Genomic DNA, 26,485 nt, shown 5'->3' with positions numbered 1-26,485 from the left:
GGTTCCTAACAGGCATGAGGTCATGCCAGGTAAGAGGGGAAGCCAGGACTTGCCCCCTGCCCCTGCCTCTGCACTCTGAGCACCAAGCTCCACCGTGTTCCAGCCTCTGCTGGGACCTGGGCCCCACCCCAGCGGCCCGCCCCGCCTCGCCCCTCCCCGCAGCTGGCTGCTGGCCCGGCGGGCTTTCCTGGACTCTGCCGTCTGCTCCTGATCCAACAGGTACAGCCCGGAGTCCCTGCCCACAACCGGGCCCTGGGCCCCAGGCTGTGGAATGTAGGAGAAGCATCCAACAGCCCGCACTCCCAATTTCCTGCCGGCTGGGACAGTGCCGCTTGGGTGAGAGGGGCGGCGGAGGCACCGGCTGCCTCCGCACCCTCGCCCTGCGGTCCCCCCGCCGCTCACTCAGGCTTTGTTCCCCTCGGGGCTCACGGGGCCTCTGCCTTTCGTCCGGCCCTCTGTTTTCTGTTTCGCCCTGGCAGGTTCCATCTGGCGCTTAGATCTTATAAATAGCCGCAGCTAGGGTGTGACTCGGGTGGAGACGTGGAGCTGGTACTCCACCCTGAAGGGGAAAAAAGCTCATTTAATTCATTTCTGCACTTGGAAGCCTCTCCCTTTTCGAACGCCAATTAGGCGGCAGCTGCTGGGGACTTTTTTCCTCTCCTTATCCCAAGACGGCCGTCTGATTTTCTGCGCCTGTTGACTTAAGCTCTTACAGGAGGCTGGGTGGGGCGGGCGTGGTAGGACCGCGGCCGCTCTGAAGTGGGCTGGCCGAGTTTTGCTGACTTTCCGCGAGAGCCTGTGGGTGGGAGCGGGTGAGGTTCCACAGAGGACCCAGCCCTCGTCTGTTTCTTCCAGGACGCTGGGGTTTGGGGTAAGGAGAAGACTTCCCTGGGAGGGGGAGATCCGGCTGGCCAACGCCTCGGGAAGCCCCCCGGACTAGCGCCCTAACCGGATTCCCCGCCGAAGGGCTCTGGGCCTCTTGTCTCCTGTAGGATTTGGGGCTCTGCACCACGCATCTGGCATCCATCCTGTGCTGCCTTGTGGTTTATGTTGGCTCTCAAGAGCCGCGTCCTCATCAGTGTTAGTGGGGGTTACAGTGCCCGCCCAGAGTTCTCGGGCGGGTGGCTTGGTTCAATGCACGGAAAGCATTTGGCACGGAGCCTGGCACACAGTGAGGGCGCACAGATGCCAGCTCTCGCCAGCTTCCGTATTAGGTTGAGACACAGAGCCAGACAAACGCTCAAAGAACAGTTCCTGAAGGCTTGCAAGCAACTTATAGGAAGACCAAAAATAAACTGGAGGGTTTCCAGGTATCAGCCAAATGTTAATATCTTAAGTGATTTTTAAAAATGAAAGTATTAGATAATAAAATGTAGACTGCATATCAATACATAATGAAAGCATCACAAGGTAAAATAATGACAGAAGCAGAGCAAGGGGGTATGTCAGCAGACAAAAAATGAGAAACACCCAAACAACACTCACCCTCCAGGGATCATTGCTATTGTGAAAACTCCTTGATGTGTGACCTTTTGGCTCCTTTTCTATACATATATTAATTTGCGTGTGTGTGTGTGTGTCCGGGCAGGCAGGAGAGGAGGTTCTGATGCAGTCAGCGGAAGGAGTTCTTTGGATTTCTGTGGATGTGCCTGGGGCTTGTGTGACTGAATGGGGGAGACACAGGCCTGGGGTGTGCAGGGAGCCCCACAGAGAGAACAGGGATGGCGAGAGAGGGATGTCATGGCCTTTGTCCTCAACCCTCCTTGGAATCAGGCTTGAGCGTTCTCCAAGGAGATGGGTAGGAGCCATCGTCTAACGGGACTGCCCTCACGAAAGACTGGGAGACTCTGGGCTTAGGCCTCAGCACCCAAATGACAAGCTGTCCAACAGAGCTGGGGAGGCGGTCTCAGCACTGCCAGCAATGGGCGGTCTCTTTACGGCTCTGTTTGGTGGACCCCAACGATGGTGACTCACTGAAGACAAACCCGATGGAGAGCTCTGTGTGGCTCCTGTGGCCAAGACACTGAGGCCCCTTCAGAATCGCCTGGAAATAACAGGGAGAGTTCAAAGAGGGGCTCAGGTCCTTCTGTTTGGCAAGGGGAGCTCGGAGTCATTGGAATTTGGGTGTAAATGTGGATATGATGTCATTATTAGATAATATTCAGTCATTTGTATCATTTCATAAGTAGCTCCCGCATGGTTAAATTAGGATGAAAACATTGCCTTGATTTGATTATTTTTTTATTCGAGTATAATTAACATACAGTGTTATTTTTTTTAACTTTTTTTTTTTTTTAACATTTATTTATTTTTGAGACAGAGAGAGACAGAGCATGAACAGGGGAGGGTCAGGGAGAGAGGGAGACACAGAATCCGAAACAGGCTCCAGGTTCTGAGCTGTCAGCACAGAGCTCGACGTGGGGCTCGAACTCACGGACCATGAGATCGTGACCTGAGCTGAAGTCGGATGCTTAACCAACTGAGCCACCCAGGCGCCCCAAACATACAGCGTTATATTAGTTTCAGGTGTACGATATAGTGATTCAACAGTTCTCTACATTTCTCAGTGCTCATCATGATGAATGTTTTCTTAATCCCCTTCATCTATTTCACCCGTCGCCCCCACCCACCTCCCCTTTATGGTAACCATCAGTTTGTTCTTTAGATTTCAGAGTCTGGTTTTTCTTTGTTTCTGGAGAGTCCATTCCAGCATCTGGAACAAGAATAAGAAGGAAAGATTCGAAGCAATATCCCAGTACTCTTTAGATTCTATCAACTGTGAGACACTGGATTTTCAAAGACGGCTGACTGCCTTTCATGCCTCTGAACTCTGCCCTTCCTTGGCATGATGGAGAAGGAAAATGAACTCAAGACCCACCTAGTACAGCATCTTAAATCTAATTAGGTACCCAAACAAGTGAATTATTTGAACTCAACGCATCGCAAGTTGCAAAAGTGGGCCAAGTCTCTTGGCTCCTAGGACTACAGCTTTGCCTCCTTCAGGAGCTAGAGAGCTGATGCTCAGGAGAACTGCAGGTATGCGCCAGGCCCCGGGAGGAAGCACACCCTCCTGTGTAATGCGAAGGCCACGGCCCAGTCTTCATTCTCCCCGGGTCTCAGGGTAAGTGCAACAGCGGAGGAAAATCTAACTACAGAAGTGTGAGCCCTCTTTCCGAGTGATACTGCTGCCTAGCAGGGTGCCTTGGGGGAGCTCGATTGTACGGTATGTCCCTTCGGTACACAGGGCCTGTGAGTCATGCTCCTTAGGGAAGATCAGAGGAGAGAAAGCCTAGTGGCTGGCAGGTGCCTTAGGTCCTTCAGATAGGTCCTTGTCTCAGGGCCCCTGCGACCTATGAAGATCTTCAGGGGTCAAACCTCTTATTCTCTCTTCTCTGGGCCCCCTCTTCCCAACTGGAAAGAATATCACCGTCTCCTCAGAGCACCATTTAATTTCCTCTTCATAGACTAAGCCTTTATCAGATGTCACGATGTTTTGCACCGAGGCATCAATGTCACTGTTCAGAGAGACAGTATTTTGAAACCTGAAGACAGAGTGTGGAATAGCTGCAGATACAGACAGTTGATTTCATTCATTCATTCATTCATTTTTCCCTTGCGTGCTTAGAGAAACACTTAAATCCTCTGTCTCCTCTGCTGCTGCGTTGCTCAAGCCAACGTGCTCTCTGATCTGGTCCGGTGCAGTACTTTCTGAATAGTTCTATTTGCTCCCATTCTTTTTTAAAAAATATTTTTAAAAGTCCATTTATTTCTTTTTCCAAAATGTTTTTTTTCAATTTATTTTTAAGAAAGAGACAGAGAACGAGCAAGCGAGGGGCAGAGAAAAGGAGACAGAATCCAAAGCAGCCTCCAGGTCTGAGCTGTCAGTACAGAGCCCAACTCAGGGCTTGAACCCACGAACTGGGAGATACGACCTGAGCCGAAGTTGGATGCTTAACCAACTGAGCCACCCAGTTGCCCCTAAAGTTTTTCTTTCTTTCTTTCTTTCTTTCTTTCTTTCTTTCTTTCTTTCTTTCTTTCTTTCTTTCTTTCTTTCTTTCTTTCTTTCTTTCTCTCTCTCTCTCTCTCTCTCTCTCTTTCTTTCTTTCTTTCTTTCTTTCTTTCTTCCTTCCTTCCTTCCTTCCTTCCTTCCTTCCTTCCTTCCTTCACACGGGGCTCGAACTCACAAGCCATGAGATCATGACGTGAGCTGAAGTCAGACGCTTAACCGACTGAGCCATCCAGGTGCCCCATTTATTTATTTCTAAGTTACCCCTATACCCAGTGTGGGTCTTGAACTCATGATCCCAAGATCAAGGGTCACATGCTCCTCTGACTGAGCCAGCCAGGTGCCCCTGTTTACCTCCATTCTTGACTTTCTCCAACTATTCTCATCAAGGTGATCTTTAAAATTAAATCAAAAACAAAAACAAATTTCATCTTGTCTCTCTGGATCCCTGCTGAAAGTCACTGACTGGCTTTTTCACTTCCCTCCATTCTCCAGGCTACTGCCTCCTCTCAGGGTCAGCTCCCCCTCCTTTCTGTGCTGCAGTGACCTTACCTCTCTTTCAGATCCTCAAATCTGCACGAGCCTCCCCTCTGGCTCCAGAACCTTTGCCTGGACTCACCCCTCCCTTTCCCTCTTCATGTAAAATTAACTCCTTTACTTCAAATCTCAGTTCAAACCTCGCTTCCTCAGAAAGCCTTTCACAGCCTCCAGGCTTAAACAACTTCCTTGAAATACGTTCTCTTAACACTTGGTGATGTGTTTCATATCACTTAACCAGAGTGGGTGCCTGTATGTTTTTCTGGGTGGTTATTTAATACTGACGGGTGTTAGTCTGTCTCCCCCAGTAAATTATAATTGCATGAAAATTGGGTCTGTGCCTGTTCCCTCTTCATTATACTCTCAGAGCCTAGCACAGAGCCCGTCGCAAGAGTGTTCAATAAATGTTTGTCAGATACTTGTCAGATATGTAGACTTGGCTCCCAGGAGTTTGTCATCAGCTAGGAGAGAAACATCCCAACTTCTCCTCCAAAGCCCTCTTCTAACGTCATCTTCATTGTGATGCTTCCCTGCCCATTTCCCTTTCCTCGCCTCCCTGGGCAAGAGAAAGCCCCTCCAGCATGTGCCCCAGCCTACTCCGTGTTGCTTAGTAACCCCACCTTGGGCTTTCAGAAGACGGGTCTGCCCTCATCCATACTGTCAACTGGACAGCTCCCCCTGGATGCCTGTATCCCTTTGTTCGGGATGCTGTAACAAAGTACCACAAACTGCTTAAAGCAACAGAAGTTTATTTTCTCACAGTTCTGGAAGCTAGAAGTCAAAAATCAAGGTGTTGCCACGGCCACGCTCTCTCTGAAACACAGAGGAGAGTCTTTCCTTGCCTCTTGTAGATTTTGATGTTTTCTGGCAATCCTTGGTGTTTCTTGGCTTGTAGGTACATCACACCAATCTCTACCTCCGTGGTCACCTAGCTGTCTTCTTATAAGGACACCAGTCACATTAGATGAAGGGTCTACTCTCCTCCAGATGACCTCATCCTAATAGTAAACAATTAGATCTATAATTACCCTATTTCTAAATAAGATCACATTTTGAGCTCTTGGTGGGGAGGTTGACCCGAACATATTTAAAAAAATATTTTTTAAGTTTATTGATTTGGAGAGGGAGAGGCAGAGAGAGAGAGGGAGAGGCAGAGAGAGAGAGAGAAAGAATCCCAAGTAGACTCCATACTGTCAGCAGAGAGCCCAACGCGGGACTCAAACTCATGAACTTTGAGATCACGACCTGAGCTGAAATCAAGAGTTGGACGCTTAACTGACTGAGCCACCCAGGTGCCCCACTGAACATATCTTTTTTTAAAGTTTTTATTTGATTATTTTGAAGTTTATTTATTTATTTATTTTGAGAGAGAGAGCGGTGGGGGTGGGGGGCAGAGAAAGAAGGAGAGAATCCCAAGCAGGCCCACGCTGATGGCATGGAGCTCGACTTAGGGCTCAGTGTCACGAACCGTGAGATCATGACCTGAGCTGAAATCGACAATCAGACACTTAGCCTACTGAGCCACCCAGGCGCCCCAAGCATATATTTTTGAGAGACATAATTCAGCTCATAACAAACACATTATGTAACTCAAATTCAGGTCCCAAATCGCCCTCAGTGTCTTCCCCCCCAAGCCCACTCATCCTCCTATATTCCTTAACGGGTGGCACCGAGATTCATCTAGAGCAGAACAGACAGTCATCTTATTTTTCTCCTTCTTCCACATTGAATCAGTCATGAAGTTCTACTGACTGTCTCTTTAACCTTTTTCATATTCATCCCCAGTGACTCTATTTTAGTTCCTCCATCATCTTTAACCCAGACAATTGTGGGAATCAAACTGGTCTTTCCATCTCCTGTCTCAATCCTTTTCTAATTCATCCTGCATGCTGCTTCATGAGGGATGCACTTAAAATGCAAAATGACTGTGATACTATGTTTAAAACTCTTCAAAAGCTCTGCTTTGCACATACGGTGGTCCAAACTCTTACGCAAGGCACACAAGGTTCCATCATCTTACCCCTACCTTTCTTTCTTTTTTTTTTTTTTTAAAGTTTATATATTTATTTTGAGAGAAAGAGAGAGAGAGGGAGGGAGAGAGAAAGCACGAGTGGGGGAGGGGCAGAGAGAGGCAGAGAGAGAGAATCCCAAGCAAGCTCTGCATTGTCAGTGCTGAGCCTGATGCAGGGCTCGAACTCACAAACCGTGAGATCATCACCCGAGCCACAGTCAAGAGTCTGTCGCTTAACCAAATGAGCCACCCGGGTGCCCCTTCCCCCTACCTTTCTTTTTTTTTTTTTTTTCAACGTTTTTTTTTAATTTATTTTTGGGACAGAGAGAGACAGAGCATGAACTGGGGAGGGGCAGAGAGAGAGGGAGACACAGAATCAGAAACAGGCTCCAGGCTCCGAGCCATCAGCCCAGAGCCTGACGCGGGGCTCGAACTCACAGACAGCGAGATCGTGACCTGGCTGAAGTCGGACGCCCAACCGACTGCGCCACCCAGGCGCCCCCCCCCTACCTTTCTTAACTCAACTTTTGCTGCTGCCTGTCTGCACTCTCTTCTCTAATCATTTTGAACTATTCGGTTTCCTAAACGTAGGAAATGGTTTCCTGTCTTTGAGCTTGTGGCAGAGACGTTTGCCACACTCACAGAACAGCCACGTGTCCCTGTACAGTTCACAACCTGATGAAACAGGTGATTAGTTCTGGCCAATGAGTGGGAATGGAAATTATCTCTATCACCTCTGTGCTGAGGAATTCACCTTCAATGTGTTACCTTCCAGCTTTCTGTTCCCTGCAGTGCCAGCTTGGAAGCCACATGTTCTGGATGGTAGGGCTATTAGAGCGTATGGACTCTGCTTCGTTGCGGGACTCAAAGGACTGTGTAGAGCAGAGCCTTGCCTATTACCCCTCCTACCCACCCCCGAACCAGCTGACTGGCCTTGGACGTGACTCGAGTGAAAAATAAATCTTAGTTATATTTAGCTACCAAGGCTTCAGGGTCATTTTGTTACCATGGCATAACTTAGGCCATCCTGACTCATGCAAGGGGTTCCCTCCGCCTGGAAAAGTCTTACTGATCCTTCTAGCCCGATGCTGTTCTCTTTTGTGAAACTGATCTGACCCATTGCCACTGCACCTTGTCTATAATGCCAACGTGGTCCTTATCACCTGTTATCACAATCATTCAATACCCAGTGAATCATGAAATAGTAGATGGTGTGTGCCTCGAGGGCAGGGTCTGTGCGCTGGTCAGCTGTCAGGTTTTTATCTCCAGCACCCCACAGGGTGTTGGGCATAAAGGGGGTACCCAATCCAATAAATAATGAATGAATGAATGACCTGACTGCATGTAATCTGTCAGTAGAGAGTGATGGGGAAGGCCTCAAGGAACATGAAAACACCGTGTGGGACTCCGTGGCCTGGAGACACGAGGAGTCAGTGACTGCAATTTTGAGCTCATGCCATGTTCAGAGCAACATGGCCTCTATGATATATATCCCTGAGGCTTCAGTGAGTGAAAGGATTATAGACGATAAAACTATCGTGTGCAATCAGGAAGTTAAAAAGGGAGTCCAAAAAGTACTTTTAACTCATGAGCGAGTACACTAGAGTGGAATAAAAATGCGCTTTCTTATTGGCAGAAAGTGATGATTTAGGGGGTGCCCCAGGTGGCTCAGTTGGTTGAGCAGTCGACTTCGGCTCAGGTCATGATCTCGCAGTTTGTGAGTTCGAGCCCTGCGTGGGGAGGATCACGGCTGTTGGTGCAGAGCCCGCTTCAGAGCCTCTGTCTCCCTCTCTCTCTCTCAAAAATAAATAAACATTTTTTTTTAAAAAGAAAGTGACGATTTAGGAAATAGCATTGCCTGTTTTTGACACAGCCAGAATGACTGTCAAATTAAAATCGTGTATAACTGGCTCACTGGAAGAGCATGAAACAGGGATTGTGAACCAAATGGAACTCTTCCCCTCTTTCTCTCTCTCTCCATCTGTCTGTCATCTCTCGCCCCTGGGAGCAGTAGGGGCAGATCCAAGTTTTGTGGGGGCCCCCATTGTCTCCTTCAATTTTGTTCGATGGCGGCAGCAGCCCTCTCCCTCCAATGATGACTTGGGCCAGTGAACTTGCTGTCGTGCTCAGATAATACAATACTCCTTTGAGTTGCAAAGAAGTGGCCTGCCTTCGGACCTTAACATTCTAAGTCCCAGGTAATAGTTAAAACTCTGAAACTGATTTAGCCTGAAATCTTTTCTTCTCCCTTGGCTCAGACCCGCCTCATCCTGGAAGCCTGCCCTGGGAAAGGGGGCATGGCCCTTCTCCTCGCCTCCCCCTCTGCTCACCTCCTCCCCCTTGCTAGCTGCTGCTTCCCTCCGTGCTTGGAATGAAGCCCAGAAAGGGGAGAGGTAAGGGAATAAGATCGTTCTCACGTGGCTGGGTGGCCTAAGCCCTTTGGGCCGGCAGCTGGCCTCCATGGGGTGGCCTGGCAGATGATTAAAGCTGGCCCTGTCACGGGCTCTGCAGAGGCCTCCAGCTGGGCCCCCTGTCTCCTGTGGTTCCCTTGACCCAGGCTGAAGGTCTCTATCCCTCTGGGTGGTCTCATATGACTCCTTCCCCAGCTCCTGGGATTCCGGAGGTATAACGGCCAGCCCCTTTCTGCTGAGGTCTTCTGTTCATGCCTACAGGCCCCAAGACCACCCCACAGTGCCCCACACCTGCGCCCTTTCCCACGGGGACCACATCTGGTCTTGGGACACTCCCCTTGCTCTGCCACCAAAGTAGTATCCGCCACTGACGTTTAAATGTCTCTCACGCCGTTCCGTGTGCTTTAACATGTGTTATCTCAGTGAACGCTCATAACCACCTACGACGTGGGTAGATCTGGCAGGCCACGTCCGTGAGTGTTTATTTAACACTTCTGCCTTAAGTTCTGCTGTCACAAAAGACTGCAGGCACCTTTCATCTGTCACTGACTTTGATTACAGACCTAGGAATGCAGAGATTGAGGCTTTCCCTTAGCTTGACCGTAAACTCACTGTGAATCTCAGGGCCGATCGGTAATATCTCTGGAATGGACTCATCAACACCAAGGTTCCTTCTCACCCTAAAATTCTGTGACTTAAGAACTCATTCTAGGATAAGGAATTGCATTTAGGTGTTCAGGGTAGGAGGTAAGAAAAGGCAAGTTGGGACCTAGGCCATGGAGAAGCCTGGACAGTGTGGATACAAGTAGCCCTGAAAAGTCTCGAGCATATTTAAGTTCTGATAAAATGATCATTAAAATGTCTCAAGACCTAGGTGTCTATCGTTTCTTTTACAATCCTAACGAGAGATCTCAGTAAAAAGAGAGGTTTTTACTCTTGGTTTCGGCTCAGGTCCTGATCTCATGGTTTGTGAGATCGAGCCCCGCGTTGGGCTCTGTGCACGGACAGTGAGGAGCCTGCCTGGGATTCTGTCTCCCTCCCTCTCTGCTTTCCTCCCCTTGTGCTCCCTTTCTCTCTCTCAAATAAATAAATAAACTTAGAGAAAAACAATTTTAAGAAAAGACTATAAAATTCAGCATGAAAATGAATATTGATTTGGAATGAAAAGAAAAAGTCCCCGGAAGGCTCCTCATTAGCTTTATAGTGAATCTGCTTCAAAGTGAAGGCGGCTTGGTCTGTCTTGTTCAAAGCTGTGTCCTCTGGACTTAGAACAGTGTCCGGCACATAGTAGGTGCTCAAGAAATACTTGTAGAATCGAAGGGTGATTGACACTAGAGAACTGGTTAAAGGAGAGAGCAAGAAGAGGTAGGAAGCGTTTCCGTAACTTGCCCCTAAACGCAATCAGTAATCACGAGAACTGGATTTGAACGTGGGTGTCTCTCCCCTCCTCTCTGGGTTGGTGACTGCACAGCTAGACTCTGTCCCCAGCCTCCCTTGCAGTCGGGGTGATGTGACCATATGACAAAATTCTTGCAAGTTAAAGGTGAGCAGACATCAAGGTGCTAGGTTGTGGCTTGAGCCTTAAGATGATGGGTACGCCTCCTCCCCACACCCCCTTTCTACCTGCTGGCTAAAATCTGGATATGGGGGTGATTCGGTTTGACAAGAACACGGAGGGGTTGGCAGAGTCACCACTTGGAAAAAACCATGGTTCCCGAATGATCACAAAGAAACAGAGCTCCTCCGCTGACCTGCACAGTTCACATCAGGATTGTGCCTTGATGGACAAATAACCCTCTTTGTTCTGTAAGCCATGGTGTTTTGAGACCTCTCCGTTTTAGTGTCACACTCGTACCATTTTTCAAACGCAGGCCCTTGGCATCACACTGTACTTTCTCCGAGCAACACTGCCAGAAACGGGGAGAGGGGTTCATTTGCAGTCTGCCTGACAGGCGCCTTGTGTTTTTCTCGTGGCTGTCCCTCACGCTTCCTTCCCTGAGAATATAACCGTGGCCAGCTATGTGTCCGGTACTGTCCTGAGTGCCTTCCACGAAAAGACTTATAATGCAGACAGTACTATGATGTCCATTTTACAGCTGAGGAAACTGAGGTGCAGAAAGGTTACGCAACACAGCTAGGGAGAGAGCTGGGATTTGGGCCCGTGCGGGTCACTTCCACTGCTTACGCGGCCAGTCGCCTTGGCATGTTCTTCTGACCCCCTTGCCTCATTTCTTTTGCTGTCCTCCCGTCCTTCAGATCCATTTAATTCTCCCATCGTGAATAGGCCAACAGAAACACCAGCTGGCCATAAATAAAAAGAAGTTTCTGCCTCTTTCTCTCTGTCAACGGTTCCACTTTTTACATCTCTTTGGTGTCTTCATACAGTGTTGGGAACTCTTGGGTCTGGGGAGTGCCATCAGCCAGCATTACACAGGCACACCAGGCACAGTGAAGAGAGCCCCGAATCAGAAGCTGGAGTTTCCATCTCTTGGCCTGGCTCTGCCGTGGCTTTGTGCGCAGGCTTGACCGTGGCACTCCTCTCTGTAAAGTGACAGGCATGGACGGTCTCTAAGGTTCCTCATTGCTCTGAAATCCATAACCTGTAAGTCTTTCCTTCCTTGGTCCACCGCCTGTCCTCTGGCAGTGCCGGCCCATTTGCAGAAGACCAGGGAGCAGGGAGCAGCGCTGTATTTGAGATCCTGAAGGACACCTCGTGGTGCCACTGGAGTCGGAGACGCAAAAGGAAAAGATGAGGGTAAGTCGGACTCTGTCAGTTTCCTGGCAGTCCAGCCATCTCCAGGCTCAAAGGTCTCCCGCGTACACAGGTGCAAATGAAATGATATTCGAGAGTAAGAATGGGGACAAGCAAGCTTCCAGGCTTGGAGAGGGAACATGAACCCACTGACCAGTGAAATGATCCCCAGATCATTCCAGAATCCCAGTTTGCCTGCAAGCGGGGACAGCATGCCCTCCAAGAGACTAACAGATAAATGTAGCTCCAGTGCCTATGAACTTCTGTCAGTCATGGCAAAACACGGATCTGCTAAAAGAGTCTGGGAAAGAAGAATCTGAAGATGCTGAATGAGTAAACAAAATAAGGGGCAAGGCAGTTTCCCTCCTGTGAACATCTTGAGCAGTCAGACAGCTCTCCGAGATGGTGTAGATGAATCTCCCCGTCACTACTCCATGCTGAATTGGCCATGGCTTGAACATGGGTAGGTTATGGGAAAACTTGGAGTCTGGCTCTCTGCTGAAATCAAACTTTTCCTCCTCCCTGATTTTCACCATAGTCACTCTTCTGGAAATTACTTGCACGTGGTTGATAGAGTATCAGTCTGGGGCTAAGAAAATGGCAGCCAGGACCCATTTGGTCATATGATGAGCAGTAACAGGAAAAAACAGGGAAGAGATAAAACCTAAAACTGGGTGGGCCTTTGCCAAGGGGAGGATGTCTAGAGCTCTTCTGCTTTTTCAACAAAATTACAAAATTATGCACTTTGACTCGCGTGGCTAAGCAGATGTTCTCTTTGCTGCAAATCTATTAGCTCCTTGCTTACTCTGCCGAGTGGATGGCGCAAGAAAAGATGAGCTGCAGAGAAGGAGCCGGCAGTGGCAGGAAAGGACACGGGGCGTGAGAGATTAGGAGCTGAGGGACAGCGACCCTGAATTGAGACGAAAGGGGCTTCTGAAGGAGCAAGTCTGCAGCATGTTTAGTTAACGTCTTTCCAACAAAGGAGAAATTTTGTGCAGCCACAGATCATTTGCAATTCAAAGAGCGAGAGGCAAACCGAGTTGAGAACATACTTTGTGTGGAAAGGCATTCATAGTATCCATGCCCCAAATACCTCCCACCCAAGGGAAGTCGTCCGGTACATTTGAGAGCTTTTCGCTGACTTGGGGCCCTCAGTGCCGCCATTTTCCCTCTTTCTCCCTCTCTCCCTTTCCTCTTCCCCCTTCCATACTGGTTGCCTGTCTGTCACTTCAATTCAGTCCAGCCATCTGGAACCTTCCCTACTAGATAATATCTCCACCTCAAATTAAAAAATGGCCCTTTCCTACTTGATCAGAGCCCTGGTATCTGGATGGTTGAGGAAGATTGCCGAATGGCAATGTGAGGTGGAGATTTCCTGGGGATTTCAATCACCTTGCTCCCCCTCTACCCTTCATGATAAAGGCTAATCAGGAGGGGAATGAAAACAACACGCAATCTTACGAGAAATGAGGAATGGGCCAGATGCAACCCACAGAGGCTGGCTGAGATTTCAATTTTCTTACTGTAATGAAAACTGCATTTCCATGAACCGTTGCGGTAGAAATTACTTACCGGCGGTCACCTGTGATAGCATCACCCCACGGCTCACGTGGTGGGCACGGATGCCGCCAGGGACGGTTGCTGAAGCGCCTTCTCGTGATCACCTTCCGCGCGGTCCTCAGGGTGCCGCAGATGGGCGGAGGCGGCGCTTCCGTGTGGGAAACGAGGCCCGATCCAGAATATGATGGTGATTTAAAACAGTAGCTCCTTCTCCTACCCTTTTCCTGTGACCTTTCCTTCACGGTTCGAATCTGATTTTCTGCTGGGGTCCTGCAGGATGCCAGATGGAGGCCAACCGTAATAAGTGATGGCATTACGTCATCTGCTACGTGCCAGGCAGTGAACTGGTGCGTCTCTTACGTTCTCCCTCATCATTTCCATTATCCTGTGCACCAAAGATTGTCTTCCAGTGCTCTCCTTTCCTTTCTTCCTTAATAATATAATTATACATTTTTTTCTTTAAATGAGGCACATGAATTCCTACAAGAAGACCACATAGCCCAGCCTCCCCTGTGGCTACGTGTGCCCATGAGGTCATTGTGTTGGAAGCAGAAGTGTTCTGTGCGGTTCTGAGGAAGTGTCCTAAACAGGAAAAAACATGCCCCTTTTTGTCTCTTCTTTTCTATGCCAGTTGGAACGTGGATGTGATGGCTGGGTGTGAACAGCCTTCTTAGACCATGAGGTGGAAACCACTTGTTGAGCATGGTAAAGCAACGAGAAGGAGCTAGAGTCGCTGATGATTGTAGAGGAGAATTTTGAGGGTTTTGGTCACCTGATCTGATCCTGTCCTACCAAAAGCACCCAGTAAGAAAGTAGTAGAATGAGGTGTTGGGGAATATGGGCTCTGGGGTCAGACACACCCGGATTAAAAACTTACCTCTCCTACACTTATCAGCTCCATGATCTTAGGCAAATTACTTAACTGTTCTATGTCTGATTCTTCATTTGCAAAATCAGTATAAGTAAAGAGTAAGCAAAAGGGATTTGGGGAAAAATCTTTAAAATTTTTCAGCATAGTGCCTGGCACATGGTCAGTGCATGACAGAGGATAGATATTATGATTCTAATATTATAGATGAGGAAACAAACTTCAGCAGTTAGGAAACTTCTCCAAGGCCATGAACACAGATAAATAACCGAGAGTATTAGATCCGGAAGCTCCCGAGTTTTCCATGACATTGACCACCATGGATGCCCAGATGTCACCATGAAAAACAAGGGAAAAAATTTGAACTCTTTTTTATACTTTCTAGTGAACACATGTACGTGCACACATACACACACACACACACACACACACACACACACTACACACTTTAGGTAGTTCAGTGCATTCTTCGAATGTAAAATTAGCAGTTTTACAAAAGAATCTACCAAAATGGAAATGTTTGTTTGAACTAACATGTACTAATATCACTAGGTACAAAGTTTCCAGCAAGCTGTGCTACTGTCTGCTGACCCCTCAGGGTCACCTGCTGGTGATCAGTCCCCTGTGACATGGTCACATTCTGCATTTCCTTGTGTCCACACTGAGCTCAAGCTCATTTTTCAATTTGCAGATGAGTTGAGCTCAGAATATCAGTCCTTAGTATGTCAAGCCTGTGCAGTGGTGTCCTTCCGACCCAGACTTTCTGTCAGACCGGGGCTAAGGTTTGGATGGGATTGTTTTATAGCAACTGTGAGCTTCTAACAATGAGGGTGGCTCAGTGGCCTATAAGTCAAAGTGGATGATTTGAGAAGGCTGTGAACTATATCAAGGCAGGGACTGTGTCTGTTTTGTTCACCGATGTATCTCTACTCAGAAGGACTTAATCACTGTGTACTGAATCGTGTTTGGATGAATGAGGGCTCTCAGGATCACCATGCAATAAACCATTATGGCTGAATCAAACCACCGAACTGATGCTCACTGGACTTCCCCATGGGGCCCAAGTATGGGGGTCACTTGTCCAGCACCCAATCCTACCATTCCAATTGTACTCCTTCTATCTTTTAGAGAGCTTCCCACCATGGGCTGTTTTGGGGAGGGCAGATGGTGGAGGGAAGTGCCTGCTCTTATAAATCAAAGTGGTCAGATCCTCTCTCTGGGAGCTTTGAATTCAAACAACTGTTGCAAGGATGTAAGATGATTGGAGGCTGTTCACTGCAGGACCTGGATGGAGTGTAGACCATATGCTTCTGCTCTGAGTTTTGCTGTGTCTCCTTCAACCTTGCCTTTACCAGCTCCCTTAGTCCTGCCCACATTCCCACCCTCAACTTCAAACCTCCCACAGATTCTGATGTGCCTTAAAGTCATTGAATAATCCCCAGCCCCTTTGTTTCTTAAAATAGCTTTCAAGCAAAATTGCAAGAGGGATTTTGCTGCTAGTCTTGGTCTTCACTGATAGACCTAAAGCTTATCTGGTAAATTTCCAAATAGCAACTTGGGAGAAGTTGTGCAGTCGAGGCCAATATTTTTCAATTTGAAATATGGAGACTGAAGTAATTGGAGAAGGTGACAGTGACTATTTTTGAGATGATTATTAGGAGCAACTCTTTGGCACTGAAAAAGTTGGAGAGAAGTGAGTTGAAAACTGGCTCCATGGCTAAATATGGTGCCAAACACCTAATTTTACAATTGTCGGTGAATTTTTTCTCATCAACAAAGAATGTACTTTGGCACGTTTCTCTCCCACCCTCACAGGATGGTCATCGCTGTGCTCTTCACATGTTGTGAGAATTCTGGGTCATTTTCTCAAGTTTGGAATTGTGGATGTGGCCGTGGCTGTTTCCAGACAGAAAACAGTGGAATCCTGGAAAGAGTCAAACAATCAACTGTGATTTTGTACTTCGATCCAGATGAATTAAGCAAGCAGATCCTTTGGGTTTTACACATCTATGAAATATCAGGCCCTCGTGTTCTCCTTTTGGGGTGTTCTTCCTTGAAAAGAATGCGCTTTCACTATTTAAATCATATCAGTAAATAGTCATATTGTGTCTTATGGTTTTTTGGTCCTTCTGTCTTAAAAAGAATGATTTCAAGAATGAAGTTTCACATGCTGATTTGAATAGTTTAATTTTTGTTGGAATAATTAGTTCCCTTCCTTCTCATCTTTTTCTGAACCCACTGGAAAAAAAAAAAAGACAAAGGAGAGAGGCAGAGAGACACCAAAATAACATCTTTCCTATCGATAAAGCTGACATTGGAGAAAGTGGAATGTATCTGTGGCCAAATGGACTTCCTAATCCTGAGTCCACGTGCTGGCTGCACCAGCCGATCTGGTCAGAGGCAGAAGCAGACCACTGCTGGCCTCCACACACGGTAAGCGTGGAGAGCTTTACTGCTGTGCTTGCCATGGGTTTGACAGCCATCTAGAGCATGTTTTCTCTGCTATTTCCTAAAAGGAAGAAGAGACAGGAAGGGGCTGGGCTGTGCATGCTTGGTTTCTTCTCACAGATTCCTCAATTAGGTAAGTCCCTCTGCTGTCCAGGGGAGGGGTGAAGAAGGGCTCCAGGGAGATACTCTGCTAATGGGGTTCATGCTGCTGGGGAAAGAGCTCCTGAGTGGGAAGAAGCACCCTCCCTAAGAAAGTCTTCCATGACAAAATCTATTGTAGTAGGCATTTTTTATTTACCAGTTTTGATTTCTAACCCCCTCTCCTCCTCACGTCTCATTGAACATTCTAATTTGAGCAAGAGAAAAAACTGCATAGTAAAAAGAACACTGGAGACCTGGGTCCTGGTTGGGCTGGTGGGTAAGTCAAAGGGGCTCTCCGGGTCTTGCCTTCCTGCAGTCTGAGAGTGTAGGAGAGGTTGGTCCTTGCTAAAGCCAGTCCTATGGTCTGCCTCCCATACCTTTCCTTCCGGGAACCTTGCCTTCTCTTGTATTTTCAACTTCTTTTCTCCTCAACTGGGTTCCTTCCATGTGCTTTTAGACATTTACAGATCTTTCCCACTTAAAGACAATATCCTCACTTGACACCTGCCCTTCCTAGAAGCTTCCTTATCTCTGTGTCTTCTTTTTTTAATAGAAAAACTTCTTTAAAATGTTATCAGAATGGGCTGCCTCCTTCATCTACTGCTCAAAGTTACCTGGCTTCTGTCTTCTAGCCTTATGATACCTCCCAAATGATTCTCACGAAGGTGGCCAATAATCTGCAGCTCAATCCAGTGGACATTTTGGTTCTTATTGTACTTGATTTCTCAGCATTATTGACACTGCTGACTGGTCCCTGCTTTTCAGAAATCTCATTTCCCTTTGTTTTCCTGACATAACACTTTCTTGGTTATCTGCTTCTGAAGGCGAATTTTCTTCTAGTCAGCTAGATCTTGGAGTTCTGCAATACCCAGGTCCTTCTCTAGATTTCTCTTTATTTTCTTTCAGTAAAAGAATGGTTAGACAATATATTTATCCAACACATTTTTATAGGCCCTTATTATGTGGTAGGCACTATCTTAGGCGTGGAAAATTCATGCCTAAGAAGTTATTCCGTGGAATATTCCATGCTCTGATGGAGCTCCCACATTCTAGTGAGAGAAGAGAATCAATCAATCAATAGGAAAATAAGTATATTTCAGGTAGTGATAAGAGCTATGATAAAAAATAAGTTGAGGCGAAGGAATGCATATGTGTGTGGGAGGAGGTGAAACTATAGTTATATGGAAGGGGAGGGCAGAGTCCTGAAAGAACTGCGGGACTAATTTTGGTATCAGAAGAACACTGGCGTCATGCAAGGGGTTAGCAAGTGTTCCCCTCTACCATATTTTGGAGGAGATTGAGAAGGATTGGTATTAAATTTTCTTTAAATATTTAGTAGAATTCACCTGTGAAGACATCTGGTCCTGAACTTTCTTCCAATGGGAGGTTTTGATTACCGATTCACTCTCTTTACTTGTAATAGGTCTGTTGTGGTTTCTATTTCTTCTTGAGTCAATTTAGGTAATTGGTGTGTTTCTAAGAATTTGCTATTTCATGTAGATTATCTGATTTGCTGGGGGTACAGTTGTTCACTGTATTCTCTCCTCATAATTGTTATTTCTTTCAAGTTGATTGTAATGTCTCCACTTGCATTTCATTTTATTTCTTTTTTTTTTTTCCTCAGTCTACCTAAAGGTTTGTCAGGTTTGGAAGTGCATGACTGAACCATAGAGTTATCTAGTGGCAGAGCATTCTAGGCAAGAAGACAAATAATATGAGCCAACATTTACTGAGAACTTTTCTGTGCATCAGACATTTATTCCAAGTGCTTTCCCAGATAGTAAGTGTAGTAATTCATTGTCATCATCGTCATTGTCTTCGTCTCACTTTCCAGATGACAAAACAAGGGCATAGAAAGAGGTGAATGGATTGTGGAGATCCCATGTCTAACAGGGTAGAGCCATGATTTGTGGCAGCAGTCTGACTCTGGGACCCCATATCTACCTCCACACTCTTTTTTTTTTTTTTAAGTTTATTTTGAAAGAGACAGAGATGGAATGAGTAGGGGAGGGCCAGAGAGAGAGGGAGACTCTCAAGCAGGCTCCGCACTGTCAGTGCACAGCCAAAGGCAGGGCTCGAACCCATGAAACCACGAGATCACGACCTGAGCCGAAACTGAGAGTCGGATGCTTAACCAATTGAGCCACCCAGGCGCCCCACTACCTACACACTCTTACCTTACCTAGTCTATGAGTCCAGTGATAAGAATTATTATCAGAACTGACATCAAAACAAAGAAAAAAACACAAAGCCTCATCTCCTAGGTCTCAGTATATCATTTTTCTTTTGTGAGAAAGATGTGAGAAATGTGTCCTTTCCAGCTCGGAATAAGAATGGTACAATAATTTCACCACCTAATTTTACTCCCCAGCTGGTTCCAGGATATTAATAACTAGAGCTGGACCATTCCTGCTACATTTTGGTTCTCTTAAAAATCTCCAGCTATTTTCTAATATATGCCGTTTTATAAAATATATTTTTCCCAAGTATTTTTTTTTCCTTCCCAGGGAAACAAAAGTATGTTTTCACAGCACACAATCCATATGCTTCTGATTTACTTGTACTCAAATCTCAAAAATGTTGCTTTATAAGAGCTATTTTATTCCTCTTCAAAGTGACTTGAATAAAAGTTTCTTAACATGTTCTTCCTCTTGAACACTACGTGGTATTTTGCTAGGGAAAGAATATTCTGTTATCACCATAACTTGATTGGTTCAAAACCAAAAGCCAAAGCTTCTTAAAAGGCCCTGGAAAAACATGCTTCCCCATGCATAACTAAATCATGGGATGATTCAGAACCTCTAGGCAACTAATGGTATAGGTTAAGGGTGATGATGGTTCCAAAGAGACAGAAAAGTTTTTAATCATTGGCAATTCCTATGCACCCCACAGTGGAATTGTATTTTTTCTTCTCTGTATACAAAAAAAAAAGTGGTGAGTGGGAGAAGAAATTTCTCTTGTCAGCTTGAGCTTTAAAAAGAAGAAGGAAGTATGGGGTGAGTGGATGTTTTTAAGCTCAGGCATATGTTAGAGGGGGAGGAAATGAGACTGAGTGAGAAACAAAGTGCTGACGCTGAAGATCCTCCATGGCCTCAGAATGACCCAGGAATCTCACCAGTTCCTATAACAAATGCCACATGCTAAGAGCAAGTTTTGTCAAGGAAGCACTGGCACTGAGTGGAGTCAGCAGAATTAGGAGTGGTGCCAACCAGGGCTCCTGTGTAAGGGGAGAACTTAATTTCCATCCAGCCATCCAACCATCCATCCATCCCTCCCTCCCTCCCTCCCTCCCTATTTCCCTCCCTCCCTTCCTCTATCCTTCCCTCCTTTCTTCCTTCCCTCCCTCCATTTCTCCATCCATCCATCCCTTCTTCCATCCATCCATCCATCCATCCATCCATCCATTCCTATTTCCCTCCCTCTCTTCCTCTATCCTTCCCTCCCTCCTTCCTTCCATCCATCCATCCATCCATCCATCCATCCATTTCCCCAACCATCCATCCATCCCTCCCTCCCTCCCTATTGCCCTCCCTCCCTTCCTCTATCCTTCCCTCCTTTCTTCCTTCCCTCCATCCATTTCTCCATCCATCCATCCCTTCATCCATCCATCCCTTCTTCTATCCATCCATCCATCCATTCCTCCCTATTTCCCTCCCTCTCTTCCTCTATCCTTCCTTCCATCCATCCATCCATCCATCCATTTCCCCAACCATCCATCCATCCATCCATCCCTCTACCCATCCCAGAAACACTGAGGAAGGAAGGCAGGAAGGGTAGAAGGGAATGGAAATTAAATTCCATTGATCACTTGCTATGCCAATAATGACAAACAGGCTTAACCTCAGAACAAGGCTGATGGATTGGTAGTGTTTGCCTGGAATGCTGTATTGAGAATGATTCTGAGTTCTGATCTGTCTTCTGTAGCAAGGAGTATTGGGATCAATTCAGGGATATTGGCTATGAGCATGACTGGGGCAAAGGTCCGCAGTTACACACATACTCAGAACCACCATACTGTGCCACACTCCAGCTCAGGGCTAGTCAGGGGAGGAGACAAAGGACATTTCTCCTGATACTCACCGAGGGTGGTTGGGAGAGAAGAGCTGGCCATGGTTGGGGGGCAAGGGTGGGATTTGGGAGATGAGGGCTTGGCCTGGGCAGTCCCTGTCACTCTGCCTGGAAAAGCATTAACGACTTGGATGCTAGTGAACCTTTTTCTGCTCTGAGTCCTGCCGTGTTTTACACAGTGTCCTGATCCCTTAGGTCCTGGTTACTGTGCCCAATAAGTGAAAGCTTTCCTGGGTCATCCGCTGAAATGCTGGCAAGTCCAAAGAGGTGAGGAGCATAGCTTTGCCAGTGAGACTGTCCCGGAGTTCAACCCCCCACCACTGAGAAGCACCTTGCACTCCCAGAAGCCTTCCCAGGCTCAGTTTTCTCATCTGTAAAACAAAAAAACGCCCACCCCTACAGGACTTCAGTGAGGATTAAAATATGATATAAAGGGCTTGGCCTCTAGTAACACTTTCTAAATAATTAGTATTTTATAAAAATGCTCTCGGCTTTAATTTGGCTTCAGGCTTTTGATCAGACAATAATATTTATTATACACTTAGTAGGTATGAAAGGCAACAGAAAGAGGTCTGAAGTCTAGGGTGACAGGTAAGACACACACAGAATAGAAAACTGTGGGATCAGGGACAAGTGGCTTATTTCTACCCGACATCTGGAAGAGGTAGAGAATTTGAATAGGGTGTCCATTTGAGGACAAACAGCGAAGTGACTTCCCTTTTCCTAGCTATGAATTTGGGATATTCTTCTCTTTTCCTGTTTGGGCTTTTGTGTTCCTCAGAGAGGAGACCTCTGATTCTGAGAAGTGGGCAAGAGAAGGTCAAATTACTGCTCACAAAACAATGACTCAAAACCCTGAGTCTTTTCCGGATTTACCTACATTTAAAAACAAAAAATCCTTTGCCCCCCTCAGGACTGCTGGAGGAACAGGGGCTCCTGTGGCTTTCTGGCAAAGGCAGTCAGGGTGTGAGGAAACCAGAAGGAACCAAAACACAATGAGAAACCCCGTTCAGCCGACCACGGAAAAGTCCTCTTTGTTGTTTGAAATTTTTATCTTGTTTGTGGCAAATCTAATGATTCAGTAACGACCACAGCTGTGTTGGGGCCCACGAATTTCCTCAGAGGCTTCCCCCCACCCCCACCCCCCACTTGAGAGCAGGAACAAGGCCAGCTGGGTAGGCCACCCTCCTCCAGCTCTCTTCCCAGTCTCTGCAATGTGTTTGGGACAAGCAGCGCTTGGGGCCGCCCGTCCGGAGATTTTATCCGACTTCTCCTGAATCTAATTCCGTGGGGGAGGAAGCGAAGTAAAACTGGCTGTTGTAGGCTCATGGACGATGCATTTCTGGGCATGAGGTTCAGCTCTCTGTATCCTGCTGTTGAAGTAAGTTTGAGAGAGTCAAATCGTTTCTCACTGTGGTCCTCGTGGTAATGACAGAGAGTCACAGAGAAGATTCCGGTTTCCCAGACCCCGCCGAGGGGGGGGGCAGCTGGCACCTGCCGGCAACCGCCTGCATGCCTCTGATTTCCCTGGGTCAGCATCTCCCTACTGTGTGCGCTGAGCCAAGGAGCAGCAACAAGAAGGAAAGACAAGGCAAGGTGGCCGCCGAGTGGCTCGGGGTTCTGCATGATCTCAGCGCGCAGCTGCAGCTGGCGTGGGTGCGGCTCCCGTGGGGAGGCCCTGGGGGCTCGGTCTCACTGGCATGCTAATGTCCCTCCCTGCCTCACATGCCTCATCTGGGAAATGAAGGCACGGGGGTGTGTATGTGCGGGGGTGGGGAGGGTGGGGAGCTGTGCATTCATTCATTCATTCATTCATGGATCTGTTTGTTTATTCATCCATGTACCTTTTTTTTTTTTTCCCCCACACATTGATTCTGTGCTAGGTGCTGGGGATGCAGAAATGAGTATGATTGGGCTCCTGCCCTCCTGGGATCACAGTCTTATGGGCAGGATAGGTAAATACACAAATAAACCCAGAAAAGTCATCTGCCTGATAACAGGAGTGTAAGGTGCCCAGCTGTTTAGAAATGTCGAGATAGCTCAACAGAAAGGATGAGTGAAGGATGCCAAAAGCGTGGAAGAGTATTCCAGAGGGAAGCCTAGATCTTGCAAAAGAACTTTGCCAGAGAACGATAGCAAGGCCGAAAGATCTTTCAGGGAGGGAAAGGCAGAGAAGGCAGTGGCGACTCTCCAGTTCTCAGTATCCACCTGAGATTCCAGTTTATCGAGTAAAAGGAATTTTTCCTTCCTCTGAATTTTGAAAACCATTCCGGCCCTTCTCAGACTCTCCCAACTGTTTAAATACCACAGATGGGGCCGCTGACACTTGTTACCAGGTCAGGCATGGAGAGATCTCTTGTTGTATTTTTCACACAGACCCTTGATGGAGCCTGAAGACTTTATGGAGATGGCTGTGATTCTTACGTTCTGTGGGGTCAAGGGCTCCTCGGAGAATGGGAAGAAAGTGATAAATCATCTCCCCAGAAAATACACATCATTTCCATAAATTTTCAGGCGTTTCCAGAATCATCCCCCCCCTCCCAACCCACTCATATGTTCCAGGTAAAGAACTTCCCTCCTAGCCTTGAGCCATGGATCAGGGGACTGGCGTGACCCAGTGCAGACGCTGAGTTTTGTGGCTATCTGACCTGATGTGGGCATCCAGCTTGGACATTCTTGAGAAAGCAACACCCCAAGGCAGACCCTGGGCTGGCATGCAGTGTAGACAAGTGCACTTTGCTCAGACTTGCAGCCCAGTGGTCTGGGACCTGGCAAAAGCAGGGAGGCAAGTTAGCTGCCCACTCACGAGCAGTGATCTGCAGAGGTCAGAGATGGACTGAGGTCGGTGACAGGCAGAGGTCGGTGATGGGCGGAGTCAGTGAACAGCAAATGTGTTTTGTCAGGCTCCCCAGCAATTACACTGAAGTGTGTCCCCGTCTGGGTACTTTCTTTTGACTTGAGTTGGCGAATTGGGTAGGAGGGATGGTGGTGATGCCAAGGCCATTCTCAGACGGGATAGAGAAAAGGCAGATGAGCAAGGAGACCACAGGAGCTGTTGTAGCTCAGGTACCGACAGAGCTTTGAAAGGAAACAGAATCCTTTGTCAGAGGACCTCAGCAGCCCCATACTAGGGTGAAGCAAGAGGAGTTTTCCATGGGTGCACGATGTCAGGGGGGAGTGCCCAAAACTCAGTAATTAAGATAACTGATATTTTAATGCACTTTTAAAAGGTCAAAATTAACGCAAACATCCACGATGAAAAGAATTTCAAAAAATATATTTTTTAAATTTTTTAATGCTTATTTAGTTTTTAGAGAGAGAGAGACAGAGCATGAGTGCAGGTGGGGCAGAGAGAGAGAGAGAGAGAGAGAGAGAGAGAGAGACATACACAGAATCCGAAGCAGGCTCCAGGCTCTGAGCTGTCAGCACAGAGCCAGACTTGGAGCTTGAACTCACAGACTGTGAGATCATGACCTGAGCTGAAGTCAGACACAACCAACTGAGCCACCCAGGCGTCCCAAGGATTTCAAAATTTTAAATGCAGATGAGATGCAACCCTTGCATGGATGGGATGCCTCCTACCTCACCTTAATCCCAGCCCTAGGCTCTGGAACCAAGAAATGCATGCCTTTAAAGTCCCAAACTTGTATTTGAGTAAGACTTTGAGTTTCATGAAGTTAGTGCCTAGACAGTGGTGAGTTGTTTCTTGTAGTTGTCTAGGAGTGGTTCCCAGACAGCATGAACGCTGGTCCGTCCCCCTGTACCTGCAGCCCGACAGGGAGCCCACCTTTGCCCAAGGAATATTGTTGGCAGTGACCCAAATATGCCACCAGGTGGCACTCTTGCTTTGCTCCATCCAGGTGCCCCTGCAATGGGGATTCTTAGCCAAGCTAAAGAGATTTAAACTAGTTGCTAAACTGTTGCCAGTTGTTTTCTGAAAGGCCAGAAAGAATCCAGAGCAGGAATGAGGGTAAGCGGAGAGGCCATATGAAGAGGATTGGAGGGATCGCCTGGAAAGCCAGGAGCCAGGTACAGCCTGATTAGTAACAATAGGCCGGACTGCTTTTCAGCAGGTGAGAAAAACGAGAATTTTAAACCATCTTTTGTTCTCCTGTGCAGTATAAACACACGTGACATGGGAGAGAAAAGGGGGATTAATGGTTTTCTGTGAAGCAAAGCCTGGTGGGAAGAGCTCTGATGCTGGCTCCACCACCAGCTAGCTGTGATCTTGGACAGATAACTGGACTTTGCAAGCCTGAAATTCTTCATCTTTAAATGGGGATCACTGTAGCCGCCCCCCCCCCCCCGGGGGATCATTAGAAGATCAAATAAACTGATGTGCAGGAGGCCTTGGACATGGTGCCTGGTACCCAGAAAATGTTCAACAAAAGAGAGGTGCTATGATGGACTTTTAGGCAAAGCCTGAACGGCTAGATTTTGTGCCCCCCTCCCTGCCCCGGCCCCCCCTCCCGCTGGCTGTTATTGATTAAGAGATGACCTCAGAGTGACCCGGAGACATAACTTGATAATGAACCATGGCTTTAGCAGAGTCAACCAGAAGAATTTCCCACCTGGATTGAGTTTCACAGGTGTGATTTTTGAACCAGGAAATCAAGCTGGGTTCCCTGGCAAAACTGTCTCACCCTTGGCGACCGGGGAAACGTCTGACCACCGGGTGACTGGCCCCACTTAAGCTGTGCATTGTTGCAGAATGCTTCCTGTTTATTGAGGCTTACTTTGTGTCAGTCACTTCACTAAGCACGTTGCACCCACTGTTTCATTTATTCCTTAATACCACCTGGAGAAGTAACTGAGTCCATTTTACAGACAAGGAAATGTAGGTTTAGTGAGACTTAGTACCTTATCAAGGCTCCTTCTGACAGTAATTGGTTTAAACTTAGGTCTATCTGACTTCTAAATCAATCAATCTATCCTCTGTCTGGCTACCTATCTACCATCTGTCTAATGGCCTCTCATCTGTCTATTTGATGTGTTAAATACAAACCACTTTGATCTACTAATTAAGACAAGTTCCTTCGAAACCTCTAGACTCTAGGGAAGTCTTTTTTGACCTCAGTTCAAGCTTCTTTTTTGAAAATATAGAGATGTATTCACGGCTGGAGTTGTGCAGCTACATCATCCATAACACATACACGTGATCTTCTGAGAAGCATGTTGTTACTCAGAGGCCCCGTAACCTAGGTTAGGAGCCACTCTTGTGTTGGCCACACTTCCGGGGGTTCTGGGAGAGAGAATGGTGTGCTGTGTCCTCTCCCTTGGGAGGACAGACAGTGCCACTCTCCGTTCTGTGTCGAGCTCCCTCTGCGGCCACCAACAAACCTAGTTGACCAGCGCGGTCTCACTTTTCAATGGGAAACTGTTGGGTGAGAGAGGAAGTGTCAGAACATCAATATCAGCCTGACTTGGTTGCGAGAGACGGCCGAGGAGCAAATCTGCCTTCCCGAAGGAAAAACATCACCAGCCATCAGTGGAGGGAATTTAGCTTTTGGTTCCTAACTGGAGAAGACAGCTACCTGTCAAATGGCGTGGAGTCGACTGGGGAGCCAGTGTGGCTATGTTCCCACTTAGCGATGTTTGGTTTTCTCTCCAGAAATGTACTTTATTTCCTCTAAATTCATATTGTAGCTCATCTCAGATTAATAAAGTTTTCTCTATTAAAGGA

At 47.2% G+C, this 26,485-nt stretch overlaps 1 long non-coding RNA gene across 3 annotated transcripts; it reads left to right on the top strand.

The window, feature by feature from the left end:
- LOC131507699 (uncharacterized) lies at positions 1-26,485 on the top strand. 3 transcript variants are annotated; one of them, XR_009259634.1, is made up of 5 exons: positions 1-219; positions 2,666-3,121; positions 11,610-11,720; positions 15,961-16,726; positions 20,998-26,485. It is a non-coding gene; the product is annotated as an uncharacterized LOC131507699 (long non-coding RNA). The 3 variants fall into 3 exon arrangements; XR_009259633.1 differs by lacking the exon at positions 1-219 and adding an exon at positions 575-871; XR_009259635.1 differs by lacking the exon at positions 1-219 and adding an exon at positions 575-871 and having other exon boundaries at positions 11,610-13,464.

The sequence above is a fragment of the Neofelis nebulosa genome, chromosome 3 (genome assembly GCF_028018385.1).
Source record: "Neofelis nebulosa isolate mNeoNeb1 chromosome 3, mNeoNeb1.pri, whole genome shotgun sequence".
Classification (NCBI taxonomy): domain Eukaryota; kingdom Metazoa; phylum Chordata; class Mammalia; order Carnivora; family Felidae; genus Neofelis; species Neofelis nebulosa.
This window is presented reverse-complemented; position numbering and strand designations above follow the sequence as displayed.